The sequence below is a fragment of the Apis cerana genome, linkage group LG9 (genome assembly GCF_029169275.1).
Source record: "Apis cerana isolate GH-2021 linkage group LG9, AcerK_1.0, whole genome shotgun sequence".
NCBI classification, from domain to species: Eukaryota; Metazoa; Arthropoda; class Insecta; order Hymenoptera; family Apidae; genus Apis; species Apis cerana.
Window position 1 is genome coordinate 7,187,461 of NC_083860.1, and position 13,171 is coordinate 7,200,631.

At 33.8% G+C, this 13,171-nt stretch overlaps 1 protein-coding gene and 1 long non-coding RNA gene across 22 annotated transcripts in view; one reads left to right on the forward strand and one right to left on the reverse strand.

The window, feature by feature from the left end:
* The window catches only part of LOC133666668 (uncharacterized), a 101,518-nt gene extending 100,061 nt beyond the window's left edge, over positions 1 to 1,457 (reverse strand). For all 4 annotated transcript variants that reach the window (XR_009831127.1, XR_009831129.1, XR_009831126.1 and 1 more), the window contains exon 1: positions 177 to 1,457. This is a non-coding gene — a long non-coding RNA (uncharacterized LOC133666668). The remainder of the gene's footprint in view (positions 1 to 176) is intronic.
* The window catches only part of LOC108003092 (neuroligin-4, Y-linked-like), a 307,743-nt gene that overhangs the window by 253,358 nt on the left and 41,214 nt on the right, over positions 1 to 13,171 (forward strand). The window contains exons 1-6 of one of the 18 annotated variants that reach the window (XM_062079280.1): positions 1,991 to 2,243; positions 2,782 to 3,047; positions 3,156 to 3,390; positions 3,483 to 3,640; positions 3,722 to 4,211; positions 4,278 to 4,448. The exons of 14 other annotated variants lie outside the window; for them this stretch is intronic. The gene's annotated coding sequence lies outside the window, so the exon portion shown is untranslated. Of the gene's footprint in view, positions 1 to 1,990; positions 2,244 to 2,781; positions 3,071 to 3,155; positions 3,391 to 3,482; positions 3,641 to 3,721; positions 4,212 to 4,277; positions 4,449 to 13,171 lie in introns of those variants that run through there. 3 more of the 18 variants (XM_062079275.1, XM_062079279.1, XM_062079277.1) reach the window with 3 other exon arrangements.

The following is a 13,171-nucleotide window of genomic DNA, read 5'->3' on the forward strand; positions in this document are numbered from 1 at the left end:
TATCATAAATCTAATATAGAATATTTTGACAAGCAGACATATCAAAATATACGTATAATAAGATTAAAAAATATTCATTTCATCTCTAAATTATTTTCAAACTATTTTTCATATACAAATGTACACATTATTTAACTTTGATTAATATAAGTCTCTAATATTATTATTAAAATTACCTGAATATGTATTTTTGATGACAATCTCTCAAATGACGAACTACGGTCACCACATATTTATTTCACAATTACATTTATATTAATTTTTATGCACACTTATTATATTTTTTCTATTATATTTCGATTATATAATTACTTATTCACAAATTTAAAAGACAATAACACTTAATATTGAATAAATTTAATGAAAATGTTAAGAGAAAAAAGAGCTGGTACTTCTGCGCACTTTCCCGTTCTTACACTGGTTCGGCTAACTTCGGACGTTTTCGGTTTACAAAAAAAAAGATTAGTCGAGAATACTCTCAAATGACGAACTACGGTCACCACATATTTATTTCATAATTACGTTTATATTAATTTTTACGCACACTTATTATATTTTTTCTATTATATTTCGATTATATAACTACTTGTTCGTGAATTTAAAAGACAATAACAGTTTATATTGAACAAATTATTTGAAAATGTCAAGAGAAAAATGAACTAGCAATTCTACGCACTTTCCCGCTCTTATACTGATTCGGCTAACTTCGGACGTTTTCGGTTTACGAAGATTAATCAAGAAGACTCTCAAGTAACAAACTACGGTCATCAAATATTTATTTCACAATTACATTTATATTAATTTTTATGCACATTTATTATATTTCGATTGTATAATTACTTGTTCACGAATTTAAAAGATAATAATAGTTTATATTAAACAAATTTGACGAAAATGTCAAGAGAAAAATGAACTTGTTTACGAATTTAAAAGATAATAATATTTAATATTAAATAAATTTGATGAAAATATCAAGAGAAAAATGAATTGCTAATTTTGCATGCTTTTTCGTTCTTACACTGGTTCGATTAATTTCAAATGTTTTTGATTTACGAAGATTAGTGAAGTATTCTCAAGTAACGAACTACGGTCATCATATATTTATTTCACAAATACGTTTATATTAATTTTTACGCACACTTATTATATTTTTTCTATTATATTTCGATTATATAACTACTTGTTTATGAATTTAAGAGAAAATAATAATTTATATTGAACAAATTTTTTGAAAATGTCAAGAGAAAAATGAACTGGCAATTCTACGCACTTTCTCGCTCTTATACTGATTCGGCTAACTTCGGACGTTTTCGGTTTACGAAGATTAATCGAGAAGACTCTCAAGTAACAAACTACGGTCATCAAATATTTATTTCACAATTACATTTATATTAATTTTTATGCACATTTATTATATTTCGATTGTATAATTACTTGTTCACGAATTTAAAAGACAATAATAATTTATATATATTTATATATTGAACAAATTTGACGAAAATGTCAAGAGAAAAATGAACTTGTTTACGAATTTAAAAGATAATAATATTTAATATTCAACAAATTTGATGAAAATGTCAAGTGAAAAATGATTCTGGTAATTCTGCGTACTTTCCCGTTCTTACATTGATTCGTTTAATTTCAGATGTTTTTAATTTACGAAGATTACTCGAGAACACTCTCAAGTGACGAACTACGGTCACTACATATTTACTTCACAATTACATTTATATTAATTTTTATGCACATTTATTATATTTTTTCTATTATATTTCGATTATATATCTACTTATTCGTAAATTTAAAAAACAATAACACTTAATATTGGACAAATGTGATGAAAATGTCAAGAGAAAAATGAACTAGCAATTTTACGCACTTTCCCGCTCTTATACATGATTCGACTAATTTCGGAACTTTTCGGTTTCCGAAGCCATTGCAGTAAGTAGCAATGAAATTCCCGTTATGCGCAGTACAATATGCGCAATAGTAGTATATCCATTTTTCTTTTTCATGTGATATTTTTTTCGAATTGCGTCTTAATTTAATAAAATCTTTTTAAATTAATAGAAAATTACTAATATCTTTATCGTATTTAAACATGATAGTTTGATTTATATTTACTAAGAGAAATTATATTTCATATATCAAGAATCATCTGTCTATATTGTTTCAAAAAGATAACAATGATCATTCGTTTTCTATATTAATCCTTTACATTTATTTTTCATTTTCTCATCAAGGTACGTTAATTTTTCTCGCTTATATCATTATTATCTGTCATACAAAAGAGAGACTTGAACTTCTCTTTTAGATCATTTATCACTTAATAATAGTGAATTGAATAGAAATTATAGGTTATAGATTTTTATTGTAATAAAGTTTTTACGATTCTACAATTTTAATTAAATTAAATTAACTGGAACAATCAAATAATCTTTAGTTTGTAAAATTTATTTATAAAAAAGACTATTTTCATCGTAAAATTTGTTTTTTAAAGAATTTTATTTCACAATAACTTACAAGCGTAATCTAAAGTTTCTTGATAATTTAGTTCGATTGCACAAAAGAATCCAAAGAACAAATATTTTTTAAACTTGCTTATATGATATATTCCTATTCATATTGATTTTTTCTTCTCAAAAATACCATAATTATAAAATCTTTCTTTACGCATTCATATATTTTATAATTTGGTTTTCCTTCGTCAAATCGAAAGTATGTAAATTAAAATTTCACGAAAATGAGAATAAAGTAGTTAGCTGCGATTTTCTTTTTTAGATGGCGAGCAAGTTTGTTGAACGTGACAGCACGTATTCCTGGGCTTTGTCGAAAGCGACAAAGATCTTTCCTCTTCGGTACGAGACTAAGCTAGAACGTGCGCGCGGGCGTACGCCGCAATGATTCGTAACTAAATGCAAATGCGTGTGGGCACTGCAGTAAATGCAAATGCAAAGAGACGTAGTCGTCGCCATCTCGACTTTAAGCTGAGCTAATGCATTCAAGTGCAACGAAAGCAACGTGGTTCGTCGACCTACCCGAGCTTCGTAAGCTGTAACCTTCGTGCAAAGTCTCAACTACGTCACTCTATTTAATTACCGTTGCTTCCGAGTGCCTCTGATAATGCGTTTAAGGGTCGTATTTTCTCTCCATAGAACTTTACCAAAGATCACGGAAACCTATTACGATACGTCGATCCGGAGAGGATCTCCCTTCTTTTCCACTTCAATTTCTCGAACAGTACAACTTTTACACGTGAGGTTAGATTGAAGAAATTTCTACGAGAAAACTTGGGAATGTGGTGTTTCCTTGATAAATATTGGTTTCAATGGATTGATGGAGTGAAATGAATTAAAAGTATGATTTCTGCACCTAATTATAAAAATAAAAGTAAGTTTTTTAAAAATTTAAATAAATGAAAAAGTACTAATTTATTAATAATATCATAATAAAAATATCGCAATAAAAATTTATTCTTCTAGAAATTTATTGAAATAAATAAAAAAAGTGAATGCAAAATGCAATGAAATATAATATTCCAGAATATATTTTCATAAAACATTCATTCATCATTCATTGAAGAAATTCAAAGAAAATATGTTTTTATTTAAAAACAATTAGCATATTTCTGAAAATAAACGTAAGTATTCATTATTTAGAGTAAAAATATAATCATAATCTCAATGTTTTTATTTTAATTATTATTAATTTATATTTTTAGTTACTGAAGATATATCTAATAATCATTATTTTGATCAACATCATGATCAATTTAAAAAATCATTATGACGATCAATCTCCAATATTACAAATTTATTTATTATCAAAGTCAAAATTCTATTCGAAAGGGGGAAAAAATCAAAAACTTTCGTTTTTTTATTCATCGAACCGTTTATTTTAAATACTCACGTTTAATCGTTTGTTGCACAAGCTAAATTGGAAACTAACAGGCAACAATTTTCATCAACGCGACGAGCAGTACTGTAGAATTTGGTATATTTTTTTGCTCGCTCTCGTCCAATCTATGAAAGAGAAAAAAAGCAAAATGGAAACCAATAGATATATATATCGAAGTGTCCATAGAATACTGACGGTTATTAGCAAATTTAGTGCAAGCTAGATCCTGCCGCAATTCCCATGTTTAACGTGGACCGACACATTATTCGAGCGTAGGTAATTTGTCGACGTTTACACGCATGCAAATATACGCGGTACGTACATACGTACGTACATAGCAGGCCGCCGCAGCATTTATCTGAAGTTCGATTATCTGACAGCGTTCCTGTAATAACTAACCTGGCCTGGATGGAATTTCCACTAATCGACCATGACGGTAATGGAAATAAATGAATCTCGCCAACATTGCAACCTTTATTAGTTTCGGGACACGAGACTTCGCAACATGAATACGAAGCGTTTATGTTTTTCTTCTTTTAATATTCAATTTGGTAAGTTGAACAAATTTATTTTCATCTTTGAAGTACAATGTTGATACAAAGTAATTAGACAAGTCGAGGAATGTATAAGATATTACGGTCATTCTGGAAGATATAAAAAATTCTTGCATTAAAAAAATTAATAATAAAAAAATTACGTGCACGAAATATTTGATAAATCAATATAAGAATTTATTCATCATATATAATAAATATTGGAAAATTTTGTTAACAACAGCAATTTTATTTACAATTCATTACAATTATTACAATTTCCGTGATTTAAAATATCTTCACTTGTCTAATGTTTAATTAATTAATTAATTTTTCATTGTTTTATTTTAAAATTTACATTTCAAACATATATTGTATTAAAGACAATGCGGTTTAGCGATATTTCAGATGATACAATAGAAACCAAAGTTGAGATAATTTAGAAAGCATTGATTCATCATTACCACCGGAAATATAGAAGAAATTAGAAGCAATTTAATTCGCAATATAATTGTATCCGGGTGTCGTCGCGTTTATTTCCATAACGCGTGTCGCGACGGCGCTGTGTTCTCCGTGTTGCGCTGTTGTCTCTTTCTCGTGTATTTGCACACACCGCGATACTCAAATGCATTAACTTCCCGAGTTTAACGTCGAAGGGACACCAACGTCTCCAAACTACTCTCTATTTGCATTTCCCGATGTCCGTAGCCACATTGCAACAAGGAAACGAGCTAACGTAATGAGAATGCCTTGTTGCTTCCATGATTCCCATGAACAAAATTATTGTCCTCTTGCATTCTTGGGTAAAAATTTTCTAAGATTTTTTTTGTCTTGAAATTAATAAGGATTTTTCATCTTATTTTTTTTCAAATTAAAAATTTATTTGACTTTATAATTATATTATAAAATATTAAGATTTTACTTTACTTCTATTGGTTTAAAAGTTTGAAAATAATAGAAGATTAAAAGCTGAGCATAGATTTTTATGTTGTGCTTTGATTTTACATCAGAGAAGCTACGTGGTTTTATGAATATTTTAGTGCGCTTTAATTAATAGCAAATTGAGAATAACTTACAAGTATTTGAAATTTTATTAAATTAGAAAGATAGATTGATTTATAGTTGAGACTCAGAAATCTTTGTTTTGACGAATATGATATTAAATATTAAAGTAATGAAATATAATGAAATTTTAAAAATACAATTTAAGAATCAATCAAAATCCACGATTAAGTTGATATTCCAAAGAAGAATATTTTTCTTCTATTATAAACATTAAAATTTTTTTTCATTAAAATTTCAAAATATCAATCTCCAAACTATATATAAATAGATTTTATTAATTCGAAAAACAACGAATCTACCAGTATCCATCTACCATTGATAAGTAAAGCAACTAATTACGGAAAGAACACGAGTATAAAGAAAAGTACTACAGAATACTCATTTTCTGATACAATGCCATCCTTCTCGTATTCTCGTTTGAGAATTCCACGATATTAATAATAACTCTGAATGGAGAATGACTTTAAATATTATCGCAACAGCCAAATGAAAGCCGTCTCGCTACGTTCCAGAGAACGAAACGAAGAAATCACGAATAACACCAAGCCCGTATTAAAGATTGAAAAAGAGAATGGAGTTCGAGGCACCGTTGCAACGGTGACAAAGCATCATTGTGCTACGATATTTCCTTTCCCTTCGTCGAATGTAAATGCCACGAAACGATATCTATAAATATTCGCTACCGTTTCTCTTGCTAATGAGAAGCGGCGTGAAAGGTAGTACATCCTCGAAGAGTAAGGATTTCGAAGAGGATGAAGAGGGCGACAGAGGCACCGACAGATTTTTATCGCCGCCATAACGTTCTCGTCGAGAAGAGGCATTCCCGCGATCATAATACCATTTGCATGGGAAAATTGAAATGTTAAAATGCAAATGGACGCGTGCAAATCACCAACTAAAATGCAACACATTTTTCGAGCACGGGATGCCATGGAGATCTTTTGCGAAGTATTTTCGAGGCGTGTCTCGAGAGAGAATTGCACGAAAGGAATTAAATAGATTGTAATAGAATCTCTGACAGATTTTTCACAATTATTTTACAATCATTTCCTGTGAATGAAAACGAAAACTCTGGAAAATCTAACAATTTCCAAGACCAATGCCAATTAGAATCCACGATCCAATCGCTTCGTTCAATTAGAATTACAAACGACTGTACCAAGGAATAAAAAGACCCTAGACAACGTAAATCCTTAGTGAATCCATGGAAATCCTTGAATCAAGCGGTCCCAACGTGACGGATGCGTTGGAGATTATTTTGCGAGGTAGCTAGCTTGCTGAAAGAAAAAACGAAGCCACCCTTCGAGACGCATCGATTCGGAGAGCAGCACCGGAAACCATTCGTGGAACGTAATTTGCAATCGGATGTCGAAGATCCTCGAGCAAGAAAACAAGAAAACCCGATTGGCTGGGAGCCAATGACGGATCCCGCGGTCTTTTTAAAAGGAGTGTCGTTTTGTCACCCTTGTCAGCCCGTGGAACAGACACGAGGCTCGTCTATCGTGGATGCTTAACACCCACCACGCCAGAAATTCTCTTCTTCTCCGCGTTCTTCTCTCTTCTTCCTTTTTTCCCTCCCCTCCTCCTCGTTTCTTTCTCCCCTTTCTCCCATGGAAAGAACCAGGATAAATCACAGCGGGGCACGCGATTTGCAGCATCGCCTTTTCCCAAATGACTCCGGTAAATGCCGGTTTTTCCGAGGAATCCGGGTAATTCGGGAATCTCGTTTCGAAGCTGGGCGGCCCTCTTCGCATTTCTTCGCTTTTACGTGGCCACCACGGTACACTATCTCCGAGGTTCTGACCCCTTCTATCGATCGATAACGAGCTAGAGAATTTCTCCGTGTCGTTCGCATACATTTTTACTCGGCATTCTTCCTCACGGCAAGAATCGAGGAAGAATCTCTAGAAGGAAAATTGCGAGTGATTCTGTTCTTCTTCTTCTTTTTCTTACGTCCTGCGATATTGTGCCACCGTGCCATTCGTACTACGTTAGATTGTTGTATCGAAATTGTATTTAATCGAAGATATGGGTGGACAGCGTATTCGTTCGTATCTTGAAAGATTTCGTAACGTTACGCGTCAAAGTGAAAATTAATTTTACGAATCTATTGGGGAAATTTACTCGATTTGTTTATAATTAAATTTACGATTTACGATTCGGGCTTTTGGTTTTTTCGTAGGCCATTAGAATGCATTAGGCTTAATGGCTGAGAAATCAAAGGAAATTGGCTTCTTTAAAAAAAATTTGTCGCCATTTAGAAGAGATTTTAAATATCGGTCTGAATTTTCCGATTTTATCGTTTATGATTGGTATATCTCACTGCGTTGCAATTTTGTTGTTTCTTTTTTTCTTCAATATCATTTGATTTGATCACCATCGTCACTGTCATTGATCAGTGAAATAACTCGTTTTCAATTAGATATATCGTTTGCCACGATAAATATGTATTTATTGATTTCTTCAATCAACGAAACGAGCGAATGTCACCAATCAAACACAGCGAAACAATTTAAAACTCGCAATTTAATCATAAATCAAAATATTTTTAATGCTTTATCGTCTCTACATCGAAGAAAGTAATAAACAATTCGAATGGAGATTTATAAAATTTTTAAATTTCTTCGCGAATCCTAAAAGCCTCTTTTCTGCAAAAACCTTCGAAACTTTGGAAACGTGATACAAATCGCAATTAAACCGTAGCGTACAGAGAGGTTAATTACAAAGGTGTGGAAGGAAAGGGTGTCGGTGGTACACGGATTCGACAAAAAAACTTCAACTTCGCGTGGATCTCTGCTGTAATCGAGTGGCAGAAAATTAGGGAGTTGGTTTTCTTTCGGGCTTCGCAGCAGGGAAAGGGGCCATCGTTTTTTCCTCTTCGACCGTTTTCAAGGCGTCCCGTTTTCTCCACCGCCACAACCACGTGCATCTGGCGAAAGCGAATTCTTTTTTCGGCCGGATCCCTGTAATTCAGTATCTCCGCAACGAGGAAAACCGCGCCCCGTTTCTCTCCGATTTTACACGCCCAAGCACGCATGTATAAACTCCTTTCATGCCGCGGCAAACTCAGAGCCTGCGTTTTCAACCCTATTTCAAACTTAAACGTACATATACTTTTATTTATCACGGGGCCGTGGAAAACCCGTGTCCTCCTGAGAATCTCGCGAAATGAACGTCACTTAATTTACGCGCTGGCTGATGCTTTGATACATATTTCTCACCGCTTCATCCCAGTTCGTCGAGCTTACTCCGAAAGACGATTTAAACTTGGCTCTCTCTCTTTCTCTGGCAGAAACGTTTCAATTCCGTTCGTTTGTCGTTCACGATTATTATTAGACCTTTGCAACATGAGATTTCGCGTTAATATATTCGTGGAGGCAAATTATCGAAATAGTAATAAATAATCGATTTATAAAAAGATTCTTCGACAAGGTAATTACGAAAACGTGATTTACATCGATTTAATTTAATTCGATATTTTTGCGTATCAATCTCCAAAGATATTCCACGAATGTGTCAACACTGCGTTGATAAAATAGGTGTTCGGTTAAGAATTTTTATTTTTGCCAACAACTTTTTATTACTCGATATAACTTTCAAATTCCATCCATGCGAATCGATATAAACGCGTCTGATATTTATCGCCTTAGCTCTCTCAAATATTCCTTCCATGCCTTTGATGTTTTCGATAGAGAGGAGGAGAATGATAATGAAATTCGTGCCTTTTCTTTTCAACGATGGAAAAGGGGAAACGCTGACGGTGAATGGTAACTGTATGTGTACGCGCGAGAAAGAGCTCTTACAGGTTTGGAAAATCGAAGGTGTATTGAAGTCTGACGCATCGCCATTAATCACTGGTTGTTTTGCCTTAACGCGCTATCTCAGACCCTAAAACGCCGTTATGACGTCGAATTTTGTGCAAAGTACCGAGAAAAGGAGGATATTACGACGCTTAACTGCTCTGCTACCCGCCTCGAGGCTAGTACCACACAACAGGATTATTAAGAGAAGAACACAATAATGAAATATGATTTCGTATTCAGAAAAGCTTTTACGACGATTACACAAAACGAACGAGCCGATTTTTATTTAAAAATGATAAATAAATCGGGATACGAATAGTTTTTTAGAGGCTAACTTTTGCGAGTCTTTGACAATTAAAAAAAAAAAAACTACGCATAAAAGAAAGATCTGTACATCTGTTTCTTGCCAATCTCCCGTGGCTCAACGATATGATAAAAAAATGCAGAATAAACAAGCAGCAAACTTTTGACACTCTTAGATTCGCGAGATGGTGTCACTTACCACCAGGGACCGAGTGTCGCGCTCCCACTTCCGCCGGAAACGGATGGCTTTCGGAGGATTCAAAAGCGGAGGATGAGTATTTCTGACGCCTGTAACTTGGCGCAAACACTTCGCACACAAGGAGCATAAACTCGAGTTGAATTACGAATGGCAAACTCCTCTGGAACGTGTATCTCCCCGAATGTATACAACGTCGGAAGTTATATCCGTTTTCAGATTCATATTTCTGTAATTCAATGGATGGTGGAACGGAATTTAAACGACATTGGCAGACGTCGTTATTCGGTGAAATTAAGTCTGAAAATTTGTGAATGGTTGATTCGTTTAACAATGGAACGAACTATATCCCATCTCGTGGTATATTTCTTGCGCGAGTAAGGGTTCGATTTAAGGGTTCCATTTCGCAACGAAGAGACAAGAAAGTGCTTACAGAAGAGGACAAATTTAATTCCTCTCTTGCCTGTGTACTTTGCCCGATCGTTTTCGAGAGTTAAAGATTTCTATTCAATTTTCTTTCCCGGAATTTAAGCGAGAAAGTTGGGATAGATAGGTTTGCAACTTTACTCTGTTTGCGCTTGCTAGTTTGTACGAATTTAGTTGGACTTGTACGTACAAACAGTTGTCGAAACTGTTGGAATGTTTATTATTAATCAATGCATTACCGACTATTTATTTTTTGCAGATTATAACTCTTTCAGGATCTTTTTATTAAATTATTATTATAGCTACATATTAAAAAAATCACATTGCAGTCTTCGCGTAGATCATACGCATAAATTATCAGATTTTTAAATTAGATTACCTCTTCATCGTGAGACAAAATGTTACGATACTTTCAAACCAATCATCTTCAAACAAAATATATTATTAATATTTCAAGAAACTTTTTTAAAGAACGTCATTAAGAGATTTTGAAGAGTTTTCTTATTTAAATTTAAAATTTTAAACATTAATATATTACCAATACAATAAATACCAATCGAAATTTATCCTCGCGAGAATTACATATCCCCTAATCATATTTTCCAAAACGGGAACGATGAACCAAGAGAGCATCAATCGAAAGGTTCGATCGTAAATCTTCTCAAGATTCGAAAACCGTGTCAAAATTTCTAACTAGGCGACGCAAAACATCCCCCTCGTATCATCATTCACGCAATCACGGCCTCCAACTACGATATCCTCGATCTTAAGGACGACAATCTCTTCCTCCAAATCTCTGTCGGCGACAGTTTACTTTCTCAGACGGACCGGCCCCCGATATCCCCTCGGGAACAACCGAAAACTTGGGCCGTGTTATATTTTTTTCCCGCCCCGTGCTATAAGTCGCACTTTTATTCCTCCCCGACGTATCCAGTCGGGCTGACAGCCGTTATATATATATCACCTCCAAGTTTTAATATCCTGCGGCGTAGACGACCAGACGTCTGCCGTGGATCTCGCGACAGGATCTCGGATGCAACTTTTAAATCGGCCTCGCCAGAATTGGTGGCGCGGTGTGTGCGCCCCACGGGCGATTCCACGAGTCCGATCGAGAGATCGATACTACTCGAGACGTGTGCAATCCCTCGGGGATCGCGCGCCGTTCCTTTTCCAGATCTGATTTCCTCGGTGAATTTGCTTTTTCTATTAGCGGAACCGTTGCGTTTAGGCGAAACAGGGACCGAAATCGGACCAGCCTCTCCCTCTGTGATCCGAGATCGATTACGCGTCGGATTCGAGAGATATTTTTTCGCGAGCTGAGAAACGGTCGTCCAACGTGTTTGAGAATAATATTCCAAAGAGTATTGTTCCCGAGTATTTTTGATCATCTTTCGTTAATTCGTTAGGATGTGAATATGTTGAAAATGTTACATTAGAGAAATTGTATGAAAAATAATTTTCACCAACATTCGTTTCTCGTTTGTTTCTCGATGGAAAATATGAACCTATTTAAACCTGCAAGATGCGATACTTTTGTCAAATACACAATCCAGAAATATCGACATGTTTCTTCCCCTCGCTTCTTTTTCCCTGGAAAATCATCTCACCTGCGAAGAAAGGCTTTCGACCGAAACTTATACCATGTGTACATCCATCGATACCTCCGAACGCCACGATAATGGCAACTATAAATTACCCTTTTGATATAATAAAGTATTTATATTTAGATCTCCAAGCATCCATGCGGTGCGATTCGATAAGCTGAAAATTGCTACCGCCTGCGGAGAACTTGCGGAGAATACGTTAACCTTTATTGATCTGATCTCGAAGGCTGTAATATGTATATATATATATATATAGGTATACAGACATAGTGTACAAGGTGTGCAGACAAAGCAAGTGAAAAAATTTAAAGAGTGATTTTAAAAAAATGTAATAAATACGAACGTTAGTATATAAAAATATCGTTTGAAATTTACTTGGCCATTTCATTATGTTATCTCGATTAATTGTGAAAATAAGCATGTTTTAGATTTGTTGAAAATTTTGTTCAAATCCTTAGCAAAATAATTCGAGATAGATTTTAAATTCTATTACGTAAAACGCGCATATATAAATCCATCTCATGGAAGGAAAATTCCGGATAACCGTAAATATGTGGCGATCCGGTGTTGCGAATCGATATACATAAATTCTATATGTAAAATGGTCAGAAAGAAAAAAAGAAATGAGAGCATCTTTGGATTATTTATTACCTCGGCTAAGAAATACGTCTAAATCACGAATCTTGTATCGTAAATATCGTCACTAAGATGTGTAGGTGTAAAATAGCTATGGGTATAAATCAACCACTAGAACTCGCATAAAAATATTTCCTCTAACCGAGATAAGAGTATTATCAATTCCAATGCATAATACATAACGTGTAACGAAACCATTTTGCACAACTTTGTTAATATTCCGTTCATGACAGTTAAGAAAGAAAAAAAATTCCTTAAAAATTACGACGAATAAATATAAAGAATTTCTTTGGGAAAATGGACTGATCTCCTAGAATTTTCGATCCTCTTTTTTCATCTTCCTCCGATACTCGTACACTCCAATCCATAAGTATGCGATTACTTAGAACGATCGATTGATATGATCTGATAACATTTAACAGTATTAAATTAAATAATTTATATATCTAAGTTGCACTACAGAATCATTAAAACAAACAAATCCGAAAATAGTGTGAAAAATTTTCATATAAAAGGAAAAAAAATATTAGCTGAATGAAATAATGGAAAAATAAATATAATTCAAGACTTAGCAAACGATATATAACTCTTTGTTATTATTAATAATATCAAATATTTATCGAGAAAAAATATTCTCCGTAAGATAATAAGACGTATAAAATTTACTAGAATTTCACGAGCGATTAACTCTTTTCAAACAACAATTGT